Source organism: Hydra vulgaris, chromosome 07 (assembly GCF_038396675.1).
Source record: "Hydra vulgaris chromosome 07, alternate assembly HydraT2T_AEP".
In the NCBI taxonomy this organism is placed as follows: Eukaryota; Metazoa; Cnidaria; class Hydrozoa; order Anthoathecata; family Hydridae; genus Hydra; species Hydra vulgaris.
The window spans coordinates 12,688,417-12,716,165 of NC_088926.1; the positions used below are offsets into that span (position 1 = coordinate 12,688,417).

At 26.9% G+C, this 27,749-nt stretch overlaps 1 protein-coding gene and 1 long non-coding RNA gene across 2 annotated transcripts in view; one reads left to right on the forward strand and one right to left on the reverse strand.

Moving 5' to 3' along the window:
- Positions 1 to 27,749, reverse strand: part of LOC100203010 (calreticulin) — a 67,532-nt gene that overhangs the window by 3,309 nt on the left and 36,474 nt on the right. The window lies entirely within an intron of this gene.
- LOC136082110 (uncharacterized) lies at positions 20,638 to 25,152 on the forward strand. The gene is made up of 3 exons (XR_010639398.1): positions 20,638 to 20,979; positions 24,597 to 24,643; positions 24,970 to 25,152. It is a non-coding gene; the product is annotated as an uncharacterized LOC136082110 (long non-coding RNA).

Here is a 27,749-nt window from a genome sequence, read left to right on the forward strand (position 1 = left end):
ACCTTGCCAACACAAAGAAGTTTTGCACATCTACCTGGGCTGTACTGTCTCATGTACGTTTTCTTATACAACGTATTTTTAGATTTAGGACAAAGCGTTCCAACAAAATACTTAGAAAATTTTAACGAGACACAAGAAAACCAGATAATACTCTTACTACTAGCTAAAAGATTAATTTTAGCATAAACATTTTACATTTAGCGTATACATTCTACATTTAATATATTTGCGCATTAACATACCATCAGCTATGAACTGAATAACAATGAACACGTTTTAAACATTTTTACATGAAAACTGTTAGCTTAATTGCTGCCTTTTTTTAACAGAATATTATTCTATCTAGTTTCCTAAAAAAGGCCTAGGCCTGATCAACCAATGCAGTAAATACCTTAATTTTCTGATATTTATATGAGCATATTCATATTATAAAACCAGATGAGAATGACAAACAGCCAATTTGGGGTGACTGAACACTACATGTTATTTTTATTTCTTAGATAATGTATATATTAACTCATTATAAAGGGAGGAGGAAGGTGAGGGAAGGGGGGTTAAAATACTGTTGAAGATCAAACAGATAACAGAAAGTTGTTTTAAGTAGAATCTTTTATTTCAATTTGATTTGGTGTGAAAAAATTTACATAATAAGTTTAAAACTTTGTTTTTTAACACATTTACATCTATCGCAAAGTTTATGAAACTATTCACATAAAACCATTATTGTCATTTAAGTCCTCAAATGGCTCACATATGCTGCATATGGAGTCAACTTTTTCAATGTCGAGCTCATAATAATCATCTTTTTCATAAATGCAGCTACAACACTGAAGGTGTTAAAGTTTGCTGCATTTGTCGTATTGAATCCTACGTCGTTGCTTAACTCTTAAAGTCTTAACTCTTTTTTTTTTTTTTACAGAAAGCACAGTACAAAAGCTCTCCAACAGCATTTCCAGAAAACTTTATTTTCAGACAACTTTTAATGTTTCTGTTTTTTTTTCAATATGGTGCTCATGGCTACAACAAATAATAACAGATTTGGACCCAGGATTATTTGCTGTATTGGTCTCACCATAATTATCAATGTTTTCTGAAGATATGTCCTTAAAATTTAGGTATAAATTATTAAAATAACTGTTATGTTGACTTAGTTCAACATAACAGTTATTTTAATAATTTATACCTAAATTATTAGCCTTTATGAAAGTCTGAATCCAATCTACTTCTGGCATATTATTTTTTAATTAAGAGTCAGTTTTCTTCTTTTTATTTCAATTACATTTAACTTAAAGTTGAATATTCTAAGGAATCAAGAGGTACCCTCCAGTTGGTCATATAAACAATGTATATATATACATATATATATATACATATATATATATATACATACATATATATATACATACATATATATATATATATATATATATATATATATAGATATATATATAGATATATATATATATATATATATATATATATATATATATATATATATATATATATATATATATATATATATATATATATATATATATATAGATATATATATATATATATATATATATATATATATATATATATATATATATATATATATATATATATATATATATATATAGATATAGATAAAGATATATGAGCTCATGAGATGCATAATGGTATAAGTCACTTTTTTCAATATTTTGAGTTATTGCCACCAATGGTTAGCATTTTGTTATGCTCCTCACTAAACAGCTGTTTTTGTTCACACCATAGTGATATTAGTCAGACTTATACCAAACTAGATATGAGTGACTTATACCACTATGCATCTCAGGGGCTCATGTGTATATATATATATATATATATATATATATATATATATATATATATATATATATATATATATATATATATATATATATATATATAGACGTCTCAGACGCCTAATTTTTTGACGTCTTGAAGACTTACAATTTATGGTTTGTTAAAAATCATACTTTTTACGTCTAGAATTTATATATCTTGAATACATCTACCTGGTTGCTTGTCTCAAATGATACATCTTGAAGACATTTTCCAGACTGTTTGTCTCTACCTAGCTAACACAAAACGTTCAAGTACGTTCAATGAACGTTGCAAACGTTCATTGAACGTAGTTGAACATTAAAAATGTAAAAAAAAATCAATTTTTGAGTTTGCAGTTTAACAAATGAAAATTTAATTCTGGTTTCAAATATTTATAACTTTATTATGGTTTTGCAGTCATACTATGAGATATAAGGGTTTAAAACTTAAATATGATTTCATTTCCTTAGCAACGTTTTAGCAACGCCAAACATGTTTTGGTTTTTCCCCAATATCTTGCATTCAACGAATATTTTTGGACAAAAAAACAATATTTTAATTTAATGATGGTGCTACTGGTGTTTGCAAAGTTATTTTAAGGTTTAAAAATTCTTGTCGGACATTTTTTGAGGAAAGGATTTCTTGAAAAATACAATCGAATCAGAAAAAAAGTAATGCAACAAAGAAAAAATTCTTAGTAATATATAAAATCTGTAACTCAATCACTGAAAATGAATCAGAAATACAATCAACTTACTTTATTGGTATTTGGTAGTTGACTGTCAAAGTTTATAAAATTAAAAACTTTTTTTTTTTTTGTCGCTTGTATATTTTAATTTTTTTTTTTTATTTCTATTTGTTTTTTGTTTCTTTGCTTTTTAAATATATTCAACAACGCAAAATAAAAAAATAAAATCTCAAGATTTTAAAGAGCAATAACTATATGCAGGAGATATACTACTTTTTGTTCTAGTGTAAATTAGTTCATGAAATATTTTCTGATATGCCCACAACCTAAAACCCGCAGCTGATTGTAAATTTAATAATATGTATTCATTATTATGAATCTAGTACAGCTCCTACATCAGTATAGGATTTTTGTAATGATAAAGGTTTGAAAAAAATAATGACTCTATCATGAGATATTGCGTTCTGCGAATATTTATATTTTTGTGTTTTAGGATTTGGATAAACGAGACAAAAATTTTATTTTTTCAAATTCTTTTAAAAATTGTAAATTTTTGTACACCAAGTTTTCAATTTTTTTTATGACTAATTATTTATTTAACTAAAGCTTTAACACCGCCTTAAGTCGTTTTTTAGACGTCTGATTGTCTCACGTCTTTAGACACACGTCGTATGTCTAAACGTCTATTTTTGAACTGACCGGTTGTGCAGACGGTTCAGTTTTTCAACCGTGTTTAAATCATCCTGGTATTTCAGGATGATTTAAACACGGTTGATAAACTGAAACACGGTTGATAAGCAGCAAAATAGATATGTAATAGCTGTTTTGTGCCGGCTAGGAGGGTATTTAACATGTTTTTTTAGGCATGATTTTGAATCTTAATTTAAAGTATTCGACTTTACATTAGCTTTCAAAAGTTTTTGAGTTTTTTCTGGTTTTAGTTAAAAAATTGTTAAAGTAAGCTTTAAATTCTTTTTAAATTTCCAGCTGGTTGTCTAAAAATACAATTTATGAAAATATTTTCATTTTATTTATTGTTTTAATGCATAAAAACTAACAGTCTGTTTCATTCACGCTATGATCAAAACGTTGAATAAAGTTCATTGAGTTATGAATAAAAATACCAGGATGATTTAAACACGGTTGATAAACTGAACCGTCAGCATAACCAGTCAGTTCAAAACACGCGATTTTTCCATCGTTTTTGAGTCACGTTTTAGTAGGGAAAATTCTTTTAAAATATTGATTAAGATTATGCTGTTAAGGTATAATTTTTGTTACAGCAGAAGTTTTTATTTTTATGATTACTTGTTGTTCCATATAAAGTCGTATTTGCTAGTCGCTCGGTCCGTTTTCATTTGTTCTTTTAAATCTTTTCTAATTTGGATGGTTTCTCTACAATCATCTTCGTTAAAATAAATGAAAATATTTTAATTAAATATCAATTTTAACATTTTTAGCACCTAATTAGTCTTATTTTTCAGCAACTAAATAATAATCAAAGCATGCGTACTTTTTTAAAAAATATTTAGTAAATATATATTTCCTGTTGTTTTTGTTGTTGCTGCTGCTGTTGTTGTTTTTATTTTTGTTGTTGTTATTGTTGTTGTTCTTGATGCGGTTCTGATTGTTGTTGTTGTTGTTGTTTTGTTATTGTTGTTGTTGTTGTTGTTACTTTTGTTGTTCTTGCTGTTTAATTAATACAAATATATATAACAAAATTATTTACAAAGTATATAGTAACAAAATAATCACAATTATTGTATTACGTAAAAAATAAACTTGCAGAAGTCTAATCATCTTGTCATCAAAAAACTGTTAAACATTACTTGTGATACTTTTTGTATACAGTCGACTCTCGATACTTCGAACTCATAGGGGACGTTTTCGAAGCGTCTTTTAATTTAATATCAGATGGGCGTGGTGGAGTTTCAGCGTCTATATCTTTGTTAACGCTATCTTCAAATTAATCATTGTTGTTTTCAAAGTTAGGGTCTAAAATTTGAGCAGCAATTTTAAAATCAGTAACTGGTGAACATATGGTTACAACATCTCAATCTAAACCAATAAAAGATTCCTCTGCGATCTTTTCATGGACGGCACTAAAATCTAGCTCTCGCTAACAGTCAAGTTCTTTTGTCAAAGATTTGAATAAAATTATCATCATTAGCTTCCTGTTGGTTTTTTTTTATATCAGATTTTTAAGAACGTATGAAAGTCTCCTTTGACACAGCATTCTAACAAGAAATAAGATCTTTCATTGGTTAAAAGATATAAATTTTCTGCTATGGTTCGTTATTATACACAAACGCACAATTTTGCGAGGATAATGATCTTTAAGGTTTCGTACAACGCATTGATCCACAAGGTCCGGCTTCTTAACCCTTAAAAATTTTTGACCATTCTATATAATATAAAGGTCTATCACGGAGAAAACTGTCCGTTGGAGTAAACTACCCGATAGGATATTTTACTCCGGAGTAGATTGTCCTACATTAGAGTAAGTTATCCGCTTTGAGTAAAGAAAAGTTTCATCAGACAAAATATCTTATAAAAAATTGCGGACGTTCTTAAGTAAGAAAAGTTAAGAAAGACTTAAAGCTTAAAGAGTAACATTAGTTTAAAGAGTTATTACTTGCATAATAATTAATATAACTATTTATGATTATACTAATTTTGTCTATAATTTTATTTATGCTTGGAGCCGTATTTATTTATTTGGATTTTTTTATTTAGTATTTATATTTATGATTAGAGCTTTATTTATTTATTTATGCTTGGAGTTTAAAGTAGATTTTTGTTGAAGTTTTTGATTACTTATTATTATATTATTATTATTAAATAATTATATTTAAAAATAATGATTCTTTGTTATTTCTTTATTTCATTGGTTTTTATGCTTGGAGTTTAAAGAAGATTTTTGTTATAAAGTTTCAAAGATTTGAAGTTTTTGATTTCTTATTATTATATTATTATTTAATAATAAATTTAAAAATAATGATTCTTTTTTATTTCTTTATTTCATTGGCTACTCTGCCACTATTTTACTTTAGTTTGCCTACTGTTGAAATATGGTTTTAATTTAGTAAACTTCCATGAGTTTAGGTTTACTTTATTAATCATTTGCCAACAGTTAGGGAAAAATTGAATTCAACTCAATTAAGGTAGGATTAGTTTTATTTTCAGGTAACATTGCAAAATACGATTTAACTTTTAAATTATATCTTATTGCTGTTTGTGGCACTATACATACAGTAATAACTTTTGTTATCGGTAATGTTATTGTGATAATTTGTTGTGTGCTTCTGTTGTAGATTTTAACTACTTTTAATGTGCTCTTAAAAATAGTGCACAGCCCTACTATAATAGGGCTGTTTTACTATTTCTTAAACCCAACAAAATAACCCTTATCTAACCAAATAAACATATCAATATTGCAATTGTGTTTCATTAATGGAATGGTTTTTCAATATAATAGTAACAATTAATGGAATGGTTTTTCAATATAATATTAGGCTAAGTATAAAAAGTTTTTATCTTAAAGCCCGCAGAATAATGCGTGAGTTCTCAAACCATAGTTTAAAAACACGCTAAAACATATTGCTTAAGTAGTCCGAAGTAAATAATCCCCTAACGTAGGACAGTTCGCTCCGGAGTAAATTGTTCTAGACGGACGGATAGGACACAGACGTTCTACTCCGGAGTAAAATGTCCGACCGGACATTTTACTCCGTGTCCTATTATGTTCCAGTGAGTTGATTAATATAAAACAAAAATAATTAAAAATAATCAATTTATTGTTTAAAGGAATTGCTTTTCAGAAGTTCAAATTATTAAAAAATTTTAAAGGAATACTTTTTAAAAATTGGATTTTTCAAAAATTGAACATTATCAAAACATTTATAGTAAAAAGAAATTGTTGGAAAATAAAGAGATAACGAGAAAAAACTGGCCCGGAAACCAAAAATATTGTTTGAGATTAGGTTGGGAATCCTGGTTTTTTCAATCCTGAAATCCCGGGGTTAATCATTTAAGGCTGTTTTCCACAAGACGAAAATATTCGTCTTGTGAAAATTATGACAAAAGCCTTCACGTTTGGGCAGGGGGAGGCAAACGTTTTAGGGCTTTTTTGTTCCCAGGCCTCTGCCATCCCAAATTTTTGCAAGGCCTCCTCATTTGCCATAGGTATAAACATACTTGAGTTTGGAGTTTGCACAATGTGTGAAAGTGTCCAATCTAAAACATCAAAAAATCCTGCGGCGCCTATGACTACACGGTGGGCCAGTACTGGACAAAAGTATAAAAACCAAAATTAGAACTTTGATGTCTAAATGGTTTCAAACCATTAGAAAGATATTATAAAACAATAAAACCGTTTATATACACTTAAAGTTTTAATGAATATACTGCAGGGTTGTTATCTGTCAAATATGTCTGAGACATATTTTCTGCCGACATAAAATATGTCCCACATATTTTCTATCGACATATTTTGACATAATTTTATGTCTGAATTATTTTCTGCTGACATAAAATATGTCAGACATATTTTCTATCGACATATTTTGACATAATTTTATGTCTGAATTATTTTCTGCTGACATAAAATATGTCAGACATATTTTCTATCGACATATTTTGACATAATTTTATGTCTGAATTATATTCTGCTGACATAAAATATGTCAGAAATATTTTCTGTCGACATAATTTGACATAATTTTATGTCTGAATTATTTTCTGCTGACATAAAATATGTCAGACATATTTTCTGTCAACATATTTTAACATAATTTTATGTCTGAATTATTTTCTGCTGACATAAAATATGTCAGACATATTTTCTATCGACATATTTTGACATAATTTTATGTCTGAATTATTTTCTGCTGACATAAAATATGTCAGACATATTTTCTATCGACATATTTTGACATAATTTTATGTCTGAATTATTTTCTGCTGACATAAAATATGTCAGACATATTTTCTGTCGACATATTTTGACATAATTTTATGTCTGAATTATTTTCTGCTGACATAAAATATGTTAGACATATTTTCTGTCGACATATTTTGACATAATTTTATGTCTTTGCAATCAATTATGCTTCATAAAACTTTTACTTTAAACCCTATAAGCAAACATCCGTTGTTTCAAAATGGTCTTTTTCTGCTCTTTTTAGCGATGTATCATTTGATAGTATTGACTAATATTGGCATTTATTGACTTATTTATTGATTATGACTTATTTATTGATTATGACTAATATTGACATTGATAGTATTGACTAATATTGACTATTAATTAGTATTGGCGCTTTCCCTTATTAGAATGTAAAAACCATCTCAAGCTGAGTTTTTATTACTGAAAGTGGTTTTTATTAGTATGACTAAACTTAAAATATTTCTTTGATTAAAATAATAATTAAAAAAAAAACTTTTACAGTTATTTTTAATTATTAGTTGATCCTGAAATAGATTTCATTATGAAAAATTGAATTCAAAAGATTTCAAAAAAACGGTTCACAGAATTTCAAAACATTCGTGCCAAATTAAATTCATTTAAGCTGAAGAATTTGAAATATTTCACAAAGTTATATTCAGCTCATTAAATTCATATTAAGAAGACTAACCGGTAATAATTTATAACTAATTACGAATAATATACTTTTAGTTATAATAGTTATGATTTATTTAACAAAAAAATAATTGACAATTGCATTATAACAGCATAATTAACTGCCATAAACTTGCATAAAATGTTTTGAGTGAAATATATATTGGAATAATTATTTTTTTTCGTTTTCTTTACGATTTAAAGTCAAAAATGGAAAATAATTTATTGAATGAATCAACTATTAGTTAAAAATAACTAAAAATTTTTTTTTTTAAATATTACTTTAATCAAGAGAATATTTTAAGTTTAGTCATATTAATAAAAACCATTTTCAGTAATAAAAACTCAGCTTGAGATGGTTTTTACATTCTAATAAGGGAAATCGCCAATACTAATCCATACTAATTAATACTATCAAATACTATCAGATACTATTAAAATTAAGGGTATTTGGGGTAAAGTCCCTAATATTGTCGAAAAAAAAGTTGTTCAAAAGTATGTCAACCTGAGTCTCAATAGAAGCGTATTTTCATAGAGATTTTAAAGATGTTATTCGTTTGTAATAAAAATAAGTATTTTTTGTATTATTGCTGAAAAACATTTTGTTGACATTTTTTTAAGAGTCTTTAGCATTTTTTCAAATAATTTATTTGCCAAAAAATTTTAAGGAAAAACTTTTATATTTTCTAAAATCTCTATACTATCTTCTAAAATACGCTTTTTTTGAGACCCAAGTTGACATACTTTTGAACAACTTTTTTTTTGACAATATTAGGGACTTTACCCCAAATATTAAAGATCTGAACCCAAATATCTTTACAACTTGACGTGATGGTAAAAAATGAGTTGCATATTTGAAATCAAATTGTGAAATTCAACCCAAAAAACAAATTGTTTTTTGGGTTGCATTTCACATTTGTTAAACTATTTTTACTTAACTCTGTAAATTAAGTTGAAATGCGCAATAAATTTGTTAGATTGATTTTTTCTTCAAGAATATCAAACAGCAAATAATTCAGATATAAAATTATGTCAAAATATGTCCATAGAAAATATATCTTACATATTTTATGTCAGCAGAAAATAATTCAGACATAAAAATATGTCAAAATATGTCGATAGAAAATATGTCTGACATATTTTATGTCAGCAGAAAATAATTCAGACATAAAATTATGTCAAAATATGTCGACAGAAAATATGTCTGACATATTTTATGTCAGCAGAAAATAATTCAGACATAAAATTATGTCAAAATATGTCGATAGAAAATATGTCTGACATATTTTATGTCAGCAGAAAATAATTCAGACATAAAATTATGTCAAAATATGTCAATGGAAAATATGTCTGACATATTTTATGTCAGCAGAAAATAATTCAGACATAAAATTATGTCAAAATATGTCGATAGAAAATATGTCTGACATATTTTATGTCAGCAGAAAATAATTCAGACATAAAATTATGTCAAAATATGTCAATGGAAAATACGTCTGACATATTTTATGTTAGCAGATAATAATTCAGACATAAAATTATGTCAAAATATGTCGATAGAAAATATGTCTGACATATTTTATGTCAGCAGAAAATAATTCAGACATAAAATTATGTCAAAATATGTCAATCGAAAATATGTGGGACATATTTTATGTCGGCAGAAAATATGTCTGAAAGTATGTCGACAGATCTGCCAGACATATTATGTCGTAACAACTCTGAATATACTAATGCTGTGGTTGAAGTACAGTAGTCTCTCGCTTAATTGCGCAAATTGAAACAGGCACTGCGGTGCGCAATTAACTAGGAGTGCGCAAATAAGAAAAAGAAAAGAAAAAATTTAGCAAACTAAATTATTAACTATATAAACAAATCTTTACTAAAAAATATATTATGTATGACGGAAAAAGTCATGAATTGTAGGCTGATATGCATTCTGCAACTTTTCTCGTTTAATTTTTATAACTACTGACTTACATTTTCGACTCGTTGATCTTCTGATAATCTTTTTCCTTTGCCTTTAGCCATAAGATGTAAGGATAAAAAAGTTGGAATAAGAGAACTGTGAATAGACGGCTAAATTTAAAATAAAGTTTTCTTATTAAAGTTTTTTCAATGAGACTTGACTGATAAATCGTTAAAACTTATTATTATCTGTTTTATATAAAACAAGATTTGTTTAAAACAAGATTTATCATTTACTTCGATTCGAATTCGAATTACTTATCTATTTACATTCTGATAAAATTATCTCAAAATATTTATGATAAAAACTAGTTTTTAACTTAACACAGGAAAATAATAGTTATATTTTCTGGCGTCCTATGATTCAACCGAATCGTAAATTTCAATTTAAAATCGAATATGAGAAATTTATTACACAACCGAAAATATTCACGAAAAAAATTAGAACCGAAAAAATTTCGATCGAATTATCAATCGAAATGTCATAAATAATTTTAGAACCGAAAAAATTTCGATCGAATTTTTGATCGAAAGTCGTAAAATAAAGTTTTTAAATTAAATTAAAATAAAAAAAAAGAAAAGGTTTTGCAATTCGATCAAAATTTTTTCGGTTGTAAAATTCGGTTCTAAAACTTTCGGCGCAAAAAAGAATTTTGTAATTCGATCCTGCAATGAAAGTATACTTTTCGGTTCTAAATTTTTCGGTTGTGAAATATTTCGGTGATATTTTCGTGGATAAATATTTTCGGCTCCATCATGTGACACGCGTTTTCTGATCTAATTACACTTTCAACAAAAAACTCAGTAAAAAATTGAAACATAAATATTTTGAGCCTAAACGCGCAATTAACTGGATGCGCAACTAATTGCGCAATTAAGCGAGAGACTACTGTAGACGCGAATTGTAAATTACAAAAAAAAATTATAAAGAGAAAAATGTTGTTAAAAAAATTGATGGAAATAAATAACATTTACATAAAATATTGCGCTTTTTAAAATATTATATTATAACTCTATATATTATCTATATTTAAAAAGTTGTTAGACTAAAATTGGTAAGTAATTAAAATATTTAAAGCAATTTTAAATATGCTTAATATGTTATATTTCAATGTCTAACTTTTGCTTTTAATTGACAATATATTTTTTTTATTACTACATCTTGCTTTTATATACAGATATTTTAAAGCTTATATATGTTTGCTTTAATAATTTTATAAATCTGGCTGCCACTAGGCGCCACTTTGGTTTTCTTTTACGTTTGAACTCTTTTACCTAACAAAAAATCTGTAATTGCGTTCAGAAATTTTTATTTGCACAAAAATTTAAAAGACGTCGAAAACATATTATACGGTCCTACTCATACAAAACGTACTACTGAACAATAATATATATATATATATATATATATATATATATATATATATATATATATATATATATATATATATATATATATATATATATATATATATATATATGTATATATATATATATATATATATATATATATATATATATATATATATATATATATATATATGTATATATATATATATATATAATATATATATATATATATATATATATATATATATATATATATATATATATAAATATATATATATATATATATATATAATATATATATATATATATATATATATATATATATATATATATATATATATATATATATTCTAATTTAAATTTTGTTGTTATTAATTTAGCGCTTGTCAAACCAAATGGATTTGATAATCTCTTTTGGTTGGTTTGGTTGTCGCTACTCATTTTAGATGTTGAAATGCTGTTTTTATAAAGGTTTAATGAGAGACACAAGAAACAAATTCACTAATTTATTTGACTCAACAGTCTGTCAATACATGAAAAAGAAGACAGTATGCTTGTATACTGTATACGAAAGTATACGATTTTATTAAAGAACAAGACTTGGAGTTTCAAAGCGAAAAGTTTGAAAGTCAATTTCATTTATTCATTTTGATTATGGTCAGAGATGGATTCAAAGTAAATTAACCGGTGCAAAGTTTATTAGAAAGAATCAAGCTTGGCTTGAAAATGATTTTAGTACCACATTAATGAAGGATAATAAAAATAAACAACTAGGCATACATTATCATTTCAAAAACCATCATCAATAACAAAGAAAAGAAGTTGCAACTTTTTAAGCTTCAAATTCTTGTAAGTTATTGTTTGCTAAGCTTGTACTACTTGTAGCATACATGGTCAAAGATTTTTGGTGATTGTGAATGCATGGGAACAATATAACCATACAAATTTTAAAAATTCTGTAGACGCTCGTAAAATCTGCTAATTAGAAAAACTAATTAATGAAGCTAGAAGATAATTTTTTTTACAGGGAAACTAGTTTATCTAGCAACGTGTAATAGCATGTGTAATAACACTAGTTAATCATACTTAACTTAAATAAGTTTTGCTATCGAGCAAGGATCTCATAATATCACGATCAAGGATCACGAGCAAGGATCTCATAATAAAATACGTACTAAATAGTGTACATAGCACATATAAATCATATGCAACTAATAAAAGTTAGTTGTTGCTAAGCAAAATTAGGTTTCCATAGCAACTAAATAAAAGTTTATTCACTTTTTTAAAAAGCGAGCAAGGATCTCATAATAAAATACGTACTAAATAGTGTACATATCGCAAATAAATCATATGCAACTAATAAAAGTTAGTTGTTGCTAAGCAAAACTAGGTTTCCATAGCAACTAAATAAAAATTTATTTACTTTTTTAAAAAGGGCGACTTCATATTGGCACTTATGTAAAATATGGTAAACATAGCACTCGTAAAATTATCTGCAAATACTGAAAATAGATTTTTGCTATCCGAAATTTGGTATACATAGCAACGAATTAAAAAATAACACCTTTATAAGAAGCGCAGACATCATATTATTACTCATCCTAATTTTAGTCAATATAGCCCTAATATTAAATTAGCTGTGAATTTTGTCCAGTAAAAGTGAATTCTGGCCCATAGTGGACTGGTACTAATATTCAATCCTTAGATGAATAGCAACGTATACCGAAACGTTTAAAGTTTTTTAAAATTATTTATAATGGAAATTTTTTTTTTTATAGTTTTAAAATGTAAACAATGAGTATGGTTTTTCTACTTTTATATAGTTATTTTTCTACCTCTTACTAGAAAATATTAAAGTAAGGATTAAATATATAAAAAGCCGGTGTGGAATAGATTCCCGAGACTTGTATCCTCTATAACATTTTAAAGTTACGTTCCCGAGACTTGTATCCTCTATAACATTGTAACGAAACGAGATTCGTTACGTTACGTACAAAATGTCCGTTATTTTTACGTAACCGAGACGTAACATTGTAACGTAACACCGTAACGTAACGCTACATGCAAAATGTTACGTAACAACACGTGGAAAGGGGAGTTATATAAAAAGAGAGAGAGAGTAAAATATAAAGAGAAAAAGAGCGATATGTTAAAGAGACCCATGACTTAGTTTAAAAGTTGAGTCAAGTCAGTAAGATAAATAAGAGTGTAGACATTAGCACAGAATGTGCAAATGTCTACACTCTTACACTCTTGCTTTATAGTTTGCACAAAATGTGCATACTATAAATTTATTTAGCTTTTACGAATTAATATTTCACAATATGACATCTTAATTAAAAGAATAATTGACATTTTATGTACATTTTTGCTTGTGGGTTTATAAAAACTCGTGAAGTATTACGCTTTTATAATTGACCAAAAAAAACGTCGTATAGTCGTATAGTATATAAATAGTATAATAATAGTATATAAATAATATTATATAAGTAAATAACAGTATATAAATAAATAATAGTATACTAGCAGCAAGCAACCCATAATACGGGTTTGTAATAATTAAATAACAACTTAACTTGATATATTATCTAAAAAATATAAAATACAAATTTATCTATATATAGGGCTGCCATTGTCCCGGTTTTTATTGCTAAAGAACGCTATGAAAGTTTTAATTAGTTTAGCGTTGTGCTCTCCTCCGTAAAAATCGGGACAACAGTAGCCTTATCTATATGATATGATCTTTTTGGTTTTGCTCGCTTATATTAATATTGGCATTTAGTAAAGACCACGTAACCTAAGATATTATGTACTTTTTAACAACAGCAAGGACCAGAGAAGGAAAGCCAAGAACAACTTACCAATACCTAAAAAAAAATCATCTTAAACAACAAAAGCATTATTTTACATATTTATTATTGTCATTTATATTTACATATTATTATTATATTTATTCATGAATTAGTGACTCGTAAAACATTTCTTAAACATGGACGTAATCAATTATGGTACCAAAAAATACACAAGAGCTTAGTAATAACAGAGTGTTCTAATAATACTCTCCTTTATTAATAAACTTTCATTAAACAGAGATGAGACAGACTGAGTTTCAAAGGCACTGAGTTAAAAAAAAGTTACAATAAATTATTAAATTCATAACTTAAGTTATTGTTTTTAATGACAATGGCAAAAAAATATATTAGCACAAAACAGCTATAGCACAATTAACTATTAAAAAAAAGACTTATCAATGTTACCTCAATAGTTTAGAATCCTGATTTTTTCGTAACTGTGAATAATGATTAACACAGTAAATTTCATATCATATAAATTTACTAAATTAAAACCATGATTCAACAGTAAGCAATGGCAACTAAAAAAGTATACAATTATGTTTAAACTTCAAAAAAAAAAATCATTTAATTTTAGGATAATTATAAATCAGTTATATGAAAGTTTAATAAAATTTGATTCGTAGAAAAATGCGGTGACTTATATTAGAACTAAAATATATATAACAAATCTGATAATAATCTAATTAATTACAGTCCTAACAACTAAGTTACTATAATATCATTAATTTATCAGTCGTGATATCGAAGAATATCTGAAAGTAATGAGAAACAAAAAGTTGAGTATAATAAAAAGTAGATATACGTAAAGTTGAATTTCAATTAAAATATAAATATTAGCACTTATCTGATGGGTCTAAGAAATAATATTTAGTAACTTTAAAAAAAATAAAAAATAAAAGATATGTAGCTTAACAAATTCTAGTATTTATATTTTGATACTGATTATAGTAAGATTTATATTTAGTCTTAGTTCTGAAGCGTCTTAAGTAAAAAATAATTGACGAAATTAAGACCACCTGGCACTCTGACCAATGGGATAACAATCTTGCTTTACACACTGTTAAGTAAGCTTTTAAAACATAAAAATTAAAAATAAAAACATATATAAACTTTGAATTATATTTTATAAACTATTAACATTTACTTTATTACTCATAAAAACATACTTATCATAAACTATTAATTAACAACATTTGAAAATTTGTCAATTTTTTTTACCACACACCACTGTATTGGGTTGCAGACAAAAAGTAATAAAAAGATTTGGTTTACCAGATCTTTTTTATTGCTTAAACTTTTTAATTATAACCATAGCATTTTCATAGTTTTTTTTTAAGACTTAAAAAAGACCTAGAAAAGTGAATAGAAAACTATAACGCACCCTTGTCTAACATTATGATTGTTACCAAGGTTGCTTACATCTTTATGTAAGGCATAATATTGCATGCTTCTCAGTTTGCTTTGGTTATTTCTATGAAAGACACTGCTCTTCAATTTTAACATATGCATCATCAGCATATTGATGAAATAGTTTATTGCCATGATTTCTAACCAATGTTGCATGTTCAGGGTTGCTTACTAATTATGCCATTTCTTGGAAAAAAAAGTAAATAAGCTGTAGATCTTGAATAACCTGTAGGATCTAAGTTAGCTGACATACTCAATATAACTTCTACATGACCTTTTGGGTAAATACCTTCTCTGGAAGCAAGTGGAACACCATCTTCTCTAATGAATACAACTGCAACTGTCTAGCAGCATTTCGTACATTTTGAGAATGATTTATCTCGTCTAGGCCTATCTCTTTCATTTGTGATAATTACTTTTAACTCGTCTAAACATGATGTTCTAATTTAGGTATAAATTACTTCTTCTTACAGCATTTCTTACATTTTGATGGCAAATAATTTCAGCTTGCCTAATCATTTCACAAAACTATCAATTATTTTTAAGTTGATAGTATTTCTTCTAATAACTTATTTAAGCCTAATATCGTCCATTTCAATTTCGCTATAATCAATATTAACAGTGGTATTACTACTGTAGTAACAAATAATCACAAAAGAATTTCAAAAGTAATGACCTTTTCTATAAAATTATTTACTACTATTTTATGGGAACATAAGAATAAAATAAACAACTTTGATAAACCGCCATTATTTTAAAAAGAAAAAGTAAAAAAAAAAAAAAAAAAAAAAATAATTAAAATATCAAATTATTAATAGTTTAAAGTTGTAAACATCTACAAAGTAGTAAACATATCTATCAAGAGATAATAATGTAGAACCTTACTTGGTTTCTTATCTATAAAACAAATTTAATTATTTAAAAGGAAAAAAAAAGAAAAAAATCAAAATGTCTTATGTAATATAAAGCAATATATTAAAAAAAATCTAATGCAATTACTTTAGAATATATGAAATATAAACCTCTACAATTAAACTCATTAGTTTACCCACTGGTTTACCATTGAGGTCGAAAATTGATAAACAAAAATTAAAATAATTTATTATTATTATTAAAAATAACAACTTTAAAAACTTAAAAAACAATAAAAACTTATAACAATTTAATTTAGGATTTATCCATATTTTTTTGACATTCAGTATATTTTTATCTAAAATAATAAAAAAGATGAAACCATTTAAGAACAAATTTAAAAATATAAGTATATATTCAGATATCTTAAAAAGAAGCATAACACAACATTCTTTTGACACCTTCCAACAGAGTTTTTTTACTTTTTTCTATACCTTGTTTATTTTATCTAAGAGAAAGTATACATATAGATACATAAAAAATAAAATATATCAAAATATACCCAAATTTATGTAAATACACTTACATGTCCACAAATAACAGTCTTTATTAGTGAAAACATATGAAAACCAAAACTTTCTTTATAATATAGTATATTTTATAAATAAACCTCTACAATTTCCTTGGTACAACAACTCGATTATGATTAATAACAACTCTGTAAACATGAATTTTCTAATAATCTAAATCTTAATAAATTATAAACAATTAAGCTTAAATAAAAATGTACGAAAATGATTAATGCTATATTAAATAAAGAAAAACAAACATATAATAACACAATTATATCCTAAACCACAATTTATTCATGCAAGAGAAATCATTATAAAGGGTGTTTTTTTTAGAGGTATAGAACTTTAAGTTGGCATTACTGTTCAAGATGGCGACCAATTTAACAGGTGACAAGTAATTTATTCTCAGTTTGGTTTGGCAATTCATCATGAATAGACTCACGCCTGAACAACGCTTGCAAATAGTTCAATTTTATTTCGAAAATAATAGTTCTGTGCGGAATACGTATCGCGCTCTACGTCCATTTTATCCTCGACAAAATCATCCATCAGAGCAGTTAATTCGATTAACCATGGAACGTTTTCGCACCACGTTTACTCTTATTGATAACTCGCATCCCCAGAGACGCCGTACGGTGCGTACAGAAGAAGCTATTGCTACTGTAGAGCGTAGCTTTGCGGAAGACCCGAATGAGTCTATCCGCCATCGAGCGCAGGAATTGGATCTGTGTCCATCCACTGTATGGAAGATTTTGCAGAAGGATCTTGGTATGCGTGCTTACAAAATCCAACTCGTGCAAGAATTGAAGCCAAACGATCATCAAGCAAGGCGTAGATTTGTCGAATGGACCCAAAACGAGATTGCCGTTGTTCCCTATTTTCATAAGCGAATTTTCTTTAGCGATGATGCGCACTTATGGTTGAATGGTTACGTCAACAAACAAAACTGCCGCATTTGGAGTGAAGATAATCCTCAAGTGTATGTCAAAACACTGTTAAATCCAGAAAAAATGACTGTTTGGTGCGCTTTATGGGCTGGTGGAATCATTGGTCTGTACTTCTTCAAAAATGATGATGGCCAGAACGTTACAGTCAATGGTGATAGGTATAGAGCCATGATTAAAAACTTTTTCATTCCTGAATTGAACAACCATGATGTCCAGGAGCTGTGGTTTCAACAAGACGGCGCAACATGTCACACAGCTCGTGCCACAATCGATTTATTGAAAGACACGTTTGGTGACTGCCTAATTTCACGTTTTGGACCTGTGAATTGGCCTCCAAGATCTTGTGATTTAACACCGCTAGACTACTTTCTGTGGGGCTATATAAAGTCATTGGTCTATGCGAATAAGCCACAAACGCTTGACCATTTGGAAGACAACATTCGCCGTGTTATTGCCGATATACGGCCACAAATGTTGGAAAAAGTCATCGAAAATGGGACATCCAGATTAGACTACATCCGAGCCAGCCGTGGCGGTCATATGCCAGAAATTATATTTAAAATGTAATGCCATAAGATTATCTTTCTAATAAAAAAAAATTCTTGTCAATCGAATAATCCATCGTTGTTTTATTGCAATTTAAAGTTCTATACCTCTAAAAAAAACACCCTTTACATTTATTGAAAAGCCAGAAACATTTTTTTCAAAGAGCAAAGGTTTTAACAATACTATAGATAAATTTTATTTATAACAAAATGTTGTCATGGTTTTTATCCTAATTATTAGAAGCATGTGAAAGCATGAAACTACCCATAAATATCTTTTAACGCTAGACCCCATCTAAAAATTATAGTAATCTATATTTTCAACATTAACATTTATAACATGAAGCTTTAAAGTTAAAAGTATAATTTAAAAAGAGATTACAATAAATTAATTACTTAATAAAATTTTAAAAAGATTTTATATTAAACATCATTTCAAGCTACTAAACATTATCTACCTAATGTCTACTGAAACATTTTGAACTTGTACCATGAAAGGTTGTGACTTCTTTAAGAAAACGCTTGGTTAAGAAAAGTCTGGAAACTACTTAAAAACTAAGAAATAGTGTATTTTACAGAATACAGAACTGTAACTAATATCGAACAATAGGTGTAACTATGCGCATTAATAATAATAATATTCACTGTGGTATTTATATTAGGAAAACAAAAGCAGTGAGTTCTAGTAATGAAACTACCTATTAATCATTTTTAACAACAGACACTAACATAAAGATAAGCCAAAGGTAACAAGATTACATAAAAAATTATCAAAGATAATGTTATGTATTTTCAGAATAGTTATATTTGAAGGCTAGACAACACTTAGACCTAAAGCAGTAACACCGCTTGACTGGTAAGGTTGACGAATCTTGCTCTAGATCTATATCTCAAATATATGGTGTTTTATAGTTAGACTAACTATAAAACACAATATTTTTTTAAATGTTATACAACATATAAAAACACCTTACTTAACAATCATATACACATCAGATAAAATACATTTCATACTATTATAAAAACACATTTATATAAACACATTTATAAAACAACTATATAATATATATCACCACATACACGTATTTATTATAAACTTTTTAACTTTGAGCATAATATAAACATATATGTAAACCTTTAACAACTATAAAACAACATTTATTAGTATCAATTAATTTTAATTTAACAAAGAATGCAGACTAAAATTCACAACATTGTAATGAAAAAGATGAAACCATTTAAGAACAAAATTAAAAATTTCTAATAAATACATATTCCGATACCTTAAAATGAAGCATAACACAACATTCTTTTGACAAATTCCAGAAGAATTTTTTTTAATTTTTCTATTCCTTATTATTTTTCCTAAGAATATAAAATATACATATAGATATAGAGAAATATAAAATAGATTGAAATAAACGCAAACTTATGTATATAAACTTATATGACCACAAATAACAGTCTTATTTTATTTAACTTTTCATATTAAATACATAAATAAAATTTTATTCTCATTATACTTTCTACAAAAAATAATCTTGATCTATAAATAAGAAAATGAATTGAACTTACTAAAAAAGCCATCAGCTCCTCTTAACTGCTCTAGAAAATAAAACAATGTTTTATAAAGACTAACGACAAAACTAAAACAGTTTACTAAAAAAGAAACATTGTACTAAAAAAACTATTTACCAGTCACTTTAGTTCTAACTTCTTCTAAAAAATGAAAACAGGCTATAAAAATTAGAAAAATAAAAACAACGAACAACAAACAAAGCATTATTTAAATTTTATTTTAAACAATGAACATCAATTCTTCTTGAAAATAAAAATATATCAGCTCTAATTTGCTTGCTGACCTTACTCGAAAGACTACATGGAACGTGTAACCGCGCATAAAAAGTCTAGAAACTACTTAAAAACTAAGAAATAGTGTATCTTACAGAATACAGAACCGTAATTAACAATACGAACATTAGGCGTAACTGTGCGCACTACCCAGTGAAAAATAAAACCGCGTCCCACATGGGTTCCGCGTGGGTTCCGTGTGGGATTGATGGGATTTACGTGGGACGGATTTTCCCATGTGGTATCCGTATGGAAATTTGTCACCTTAAACCCATGTGGGTAATCCCACATGGGTTACATGTGGGAACCATATGGTATTTACACACATGGGAAATCCCACGTGGGTTTCCTGTGGGATTTGCATGGGAATTAATTTGAAAGCTGGAAACTAAAAAAAAAACTATAAAAAATTTTTTTAAATCGACATTGCATTGCGTTACGTTTATATTGTGTGAAAATATTTTATATTAATAAAGAGAATGGCAAGCAAGTATGTAAGTACCTCGAATAATGTTTATCTTTCCTTATAGAAATAAGATTAAAATTTGTGCAAATAGACGTATTATTAGGATAATATAATAGTTATTTGAATATAGATCTTAAGTTAATTATTTGCAAACAATTAACTGATGCAAGTTGAAATGTTGTCAAAAACCAATCTTGCATGCATGGGACACTGCAGTGTCCCACAAAGAAATGCAGGTTTGAAAGTCAAAGAGTTCCCAATTTTCTTTATTAAAAAAAGAAAAAAATAGGATGGGTTTCTGTAACTTTTTTTATGCTCCAAAACTTTTAACTTTAGATGTAATAAGGTCCTTAAGACTTAAGGGACTTACGAACTACATTGAGGAACAAAAACAGGATATTTACAGAAACTTTTCAATTTTTAATCTGGAGTACCACAGTGTTATTGATAATAAAGCCTCTGGGTCCAGTTTTCAAAGTAATATGGTCTAAGTAATGTTTAAATAAAATAATATGCTTTAAAATGCATATAGTTATACATATAACTCCCGATAGTTAACTATATGTATAACTAGTTATACATATAATTTGTTATAAAAACTTATTTTTTAAGGTTATGCTTGAACAAATTAGTACCAATTAATTCAAATTCAAGATTTAGTTAAAGTTCAAGTTAATGTTCTTATTTATTCATTGTTTTTGTTAATTTTATATTTATTTGTTCAAATTTATCAGTTAGTACTATATTTTACTACAGTAAGAATGTTTATCGTTGTTGAACGTGATTTTATGTTGTTATTGATGTTAAATTTATTACGTTTCAATAACTCAGATTGAATCTTAACTGAATTATTGTAAGCTTTGTAGGGGTTTGTTGTATATCAAATGGTGTTGTAAATAAAGTAAAAATAATATATATATATATATATATATATATATATATATATATATATATATATATATATATATATATATATATATATATATATATATATATATATATATATATATATAAATATAACATTAAAACAATAAAATTGATACAAAATTTCACTTTAAAACGAATACCATTAACATTGTGATGATAATATCATTAGGAAACTAGTATTTATGTATTATTATTATACTATAAATAAATAGTTTTTTAATTCATTTTATAAAATGGAGACTGACAACTGATAATTAATGGAAATAAATACAAATTATAAAAATCATGTATTATTACTAAATACTATATTAATGCTAGTCTACAAAGTTAAAATCAATTTAGAGGATTGTTATTAGTTCTTTTGTGATTCGCACTTCCACTTCTGTCTCTCAAATTTATAAAATAGGTGGTCAAAGCTTGCTCAATAGGTAGGTTCTCAGCATAACAATGCTTTTTTCTTACACTTTCTAAAGAGAAATATGGCAAATTAATTACTTATTTTACTTAAATCGTAGGGTCATCTATGCATAATGATGTCAGATGATGACCCGGTTTGTTGAACAACTTCACCCTTTATCAAACTCAGTCAATTTTTTGCTATCTCCCATTAAAAATGATATCAGTTTTTGTTATCTTATTATGATGGTATATCTGAATTGTTAATATAATATAAAAAATGCATATACCATCAATTTTTTTCTGGTTCAATTATACATTTATTCTCAACAGTACTAAAAGTAAAAAAAAAAAACATAAATTGTTCTTTCAGATAAGCAAGCTAATTTCTGAATTTAAATTGTTTTTCCGATGATCCTCTACAGTTTTAAGCAACAAAAGCAAGAAGTTTTTAGATCACATTGTTGGTGTAAATACCTCTAAAACCTGCTCATAGCTAGTTTTACTTTTTTTTAAATAAAATATTTTACTTTTTTTTTTAATTTAATTTTTTAATTGACATTATTTTGCTCACAACATCCCCCTCTTTTTGTCTTTTATTGTTAAACTCCCGCTGCCCCTCTCTCTACTGGCTTCTTTTATCGTTGATCCCAGAGCCTAAATACTCTATATATATATATATATATATATATATATATATATATATATATATATATATATATATATATATATATATATATATATATATATATATATATATGTATATATATATTATTTTTACTTTATTTACAACACCATTTGATATACAACAAACCCTTACAAAGCTTATAATAATTCAGTTAAAATTCAATCTGAGTTATTGAAACATAAAAAATTTAACATCAATAGAAAAGTAAAGCTGTCATCATTTAAAATGTAAAGGGTGTTGTCAAAATATGTTGATAGTAAAATTAAGTTACTAATAAAATCACGTTCAACAATGATAAATATTCTTACTGTAGTAAGAATTAGTACTAGTTAACAAATTTGAACAAATAAATATAAAATAGTGAAAAAACAATGAACAAATAACTTGAACTTGAACTAAATCTTGAATTTGAATTAATTGGTTCTAATTTGTTCAAGCATAACCTTAAAAAATAAGTTTATATAATAAATTTTATGTATAACTAGTTATACATATAGTTAACTATCAGGAGTTATATGTATAACTGCATGCATTTTAAAGCATTTTATTTAATTTATATATTACTTTAGATTGTATTACTTTGAATACTGGACCCAGAGACTTTATTCCCAATTACACTGTGGTACTCCAGATTAAAAATTTAAAAGTTTCTGTAAATATCCTGTTTTTGTTCCTCAATGTACTTCGTTAGTTCCTTAAGTTTTATGAACCTTATTATATATAAAGTTAAAAGTTTTGGAGCCTAAAAAAAGTTACAGAAACCTCCTTATCTCCCCCCTATTTTTTTTTTTTTTTTAAATAAAGAAAATTTGACTTTCAAACCTGCATTTCTTTGTGGGACACTTCAGTGTCCCATGCATGCATGCTTGGTTTTTGACAACATTAGAACTTGCATCAGTCAATTGTTTGCAGATAATATACTCAAGAACTATATTCAAATATCATATGAACATGTTAGAGAATGTTCATATGATATTTGAACATCACAAATTTAATAATATTGTTGTGATATGTTATATAAGTAATTCCATAATAGATTATGATATGAAAATAAGATAGGATATGAAGGCAATGATCAAAGAATAAATTTACTTATAGAAATTTAGATGTTTGTTTATTAGTTTCCGAATATTATATTGTGTGACCGCGGCCTTCTATAATAACAGGCCTTGACATCGCGCAACAAAGTTGTTAAACTGAAGGCCAATTCCTAATCTGTGTTTACATTTTCATCTTTTAACATTAGACGAAAGTTTGTGTTCGCGCTTTTTTAATAAATCTTTAAAATGTGATGTGGTTTATAAATTAGATATCTTTAAAATGTGATGTGGTATATAAATTTAAAATGTGATGTGGTTTATAAATTAGATAGCCCAACATCAAGACGATAACGTTGTTATCGTCTTGATGTTGATGTAAGGTTCAAGGCGTTAACTTTGTAAGGTAATAATATTGTCAAATTAACGATAAGTTTTTTTAATAATTAAAATGCCTTTAAAATGCCGTGTACGGCATTTTGCGCGATGTCAAGGCCTGTTATTATAGAAGTCTACATCATTGAAAAAGTAGGTTTTTACATTTTTGCTTTTGTTTTTTTGTTTAACTACTTATCCTTATTGATCACTTTTTTTCAGGATTCTCCTCATGGGTTCAAGCTCATTACGCATAAACGTTAGTCATTGTAAGTAATAAATTAGGAAATAATTATTTGTGAAATATTGTAGTCATTAATGACTTCAAACTGGCTAATAATTAAAATTGCTCGACTAATAAGGTTCCTTATTAAAATTGCTCTCTTTCTCTCTCTCTCTCTCTCTCTCTCTCTCTCTCTCTCTCTCTCTCTCTCTCTCTCTCTTTTATATATATATATATATATATATATATATATATATATATATATATATATATATATATATATATATATATATATATATATATATATATATATATATATATATATATATATTTATATTTATATATATTTGTATTTATATTTTTTTTTTTTAGAAAATGTTTGAAGAAAGTTAGAAGATACTAAAAACCTTGGTATTATACAAGCCGAAGCGATTTAATTAATTCAATTGACAAAAAACGGCGTGTAAATCGCAAAAGAAAAAATAATATTTTTAATATTCGTTTTGGATGTATTGATTAATAGCATTTATTTTTAAATAAATTCATTTTGCAACACGTTTTTTAATTTTATAAAATTTCGTCATAATAGTTTAAGGTAAATCCCACATAGGTTATAGGTGGAAAACATCACGTGTAAAAGATCAAAAATGCTACACGTTTTGAATACCGAATGGGATAAAGTAGCAAATACCAGATTAAGTTAAGCCTCTCTGAAAGCTTCGATGATTGATTTTAAATTACTATTTAAAAAATTTTTAATTTAAAAGAATTTTAAAAATTATCATAGAAGCATTCGGACTTTCATTTGTCTAGTATTGACTACTTTTATACCATTTGGATTAAAATATGTGGCATTTAAGATCTATAACATGTCGTATTTTCCACCTATATCCCATGTAGGATTTACCACATAAAACCCATGTGGGATTTACCATATGAAACCCACATGGGACAAAATAATAATCCCCATATGGGTTACATATGGTAAAAACCCACGCGTATCCCATATGGGATTTACCATATGGAATCCATGTGGGATTTACCATATGAAACCCACATGGGACAAAATAATAATCCCCACATGGGTTACATGTGGAAAAAATCCACGCGTATCCCATGTGCGCTTTTTCACTGGGTAATATTTATTAGCGTATTAATATTTTGATAAATAGTATATAAATTTTTATTATAGAATTTTTACGTTTCAAATGTAGATTTTTTTTTTAACGTGAAGTTTCGTTTCAGTTTACACTTTTTAAAAGTTGCACTTTTTTAAGTTTAAATAAAATAATGTTATGAAAAGTTACTAAAACTTTATCATAACATTATTTATTACAAATTTTTAAATTTATTTATCCTTTCGGAAAATCACGTGGTTAATATTCGCCATTGGAACGCATTATAAATTAGAAGAAAATAAACTTTGTACATGCGCTTCTTTCTATATTAATATTGCAACTATTAGTTTATGAAAACTAATATGAATGTAATAAAAAATCATGAAAAAGAATGTGCTTTAATTCTTGATGAATTGTCAATAACTGAAAGTGTTAACTATGATACATATCAAGCTCATACTATGGAATTGTTAGATTACCTTAACATTATGGCCAAGCTAACCGTATTTTAGTTTTTATGCTTAGAGGAATATCTACGAGATGAAAAGAAACTGTAACATTATTATAGTGAAAGTTCTGTCGGCGCTAATTTACATCTCTACCCCCTATTTTTATTTTTGATTATGATAGAGAATTTTTTCCTTATTAAGAATCGTATAAAAACATAGACCTGAAAACCAAAGGAAAGTTCTTTAATTTGATGTTAAAGTGTCAAAAAAATATACCAAAAACGCTAATACTCACCGTCTTTTTTTATAACACTTTAAAATTTAACTATTTAATTACGCCACCTGGTTTCTATAGTTTGAAAGTAATTAAAATACTCATGAAAATTCCGAAAGTATTCATAAAAATTCCGATGCAAAAAATTTGCAAAAAATAAAATGTAGTTATAAAAGACTCTATCAGAAATGTTTCTGTATTTCTGTTTTAAAATTAAAATAGCGAATGTAAATGGCGAATGTAAAATGGCGAAAATAAAATGGCGAAAAGACGACCATCTATTATCGAGTTTGATAGCCTTAATTTACCGGAAATTGGTCTCAGGTTTAAAAACAATAACAACGAGTGCATCCGGTGGTGCAGGGAATTTGGTTTACTTGCTATAAATATGATCTGTCCTCGATGTAACATCCAGTGCAACGAACAAAATAGTCATAATGTCGATGGAAAGATATAGAGATGCATGCAAAAACAATGCAAAAAGAAAATAAGTATTCGTGTTGGAAGTTTTTTTGAAAGATCTCAACTGAAACTTTGGCAAGTAATAGGTATTATCTATATTTGAACTCGTAGGGCCGGAAAAAGTTGTGGCCTTTCAGTAGAAGACATACAAAAAGATTTAGAAAATGGTAGCAATAAAACTGTAGTTGATTGGAATCAATTTTATAGAGACAATGCCGTTACTTATTTCCTTAACAACCGTGTGCAATTAGGAGAGCCAGGTTCAATAGTGGAAATAGATGAATTACTTTTTTCAAGAAGGAAATACAACATAGGTAGAATTGTGGAAGATCAATGGATTTTTGGTGCGTACGATATAGCAACTAAAGAAGGTTTACTCATTCCTGTAGCACACCGCGATGCAGCAACCATGTTTCCCATCATTATAAAATGGATTCGAAATATAGAGCGATATGTGGGCAGCAGACCAAGGTTTAGCAGCGCAAGGTTTTCAACATGGTACAGTAAACCATACTTTACATTTTGTGGATCCTGCAACAAATGTTACAACAAACAGGGTTGAGGTAATGTGGCAAAAAAGCTAAGCCAAATTTAAAGCTAGGTTTGGGCCCACAAAAATGGAGAAGTGATTCCCGATTATTTGTCAAAATTTATGTGGGTCCAACGTTTTAAAGAACACTCTTATTTTCACTTTTGGAACCAAGCTGTAGATGAATATCCCGTTTGATTATTATTTATGTATATAGTAACATTTTTCTATCTAAAATATTAATGTATTTAAAAAAGTATGTAAAATAAAACTTATTGAAATTTGAAAATTTTCCAAGAAAAAAATACTAAAATAAAAAG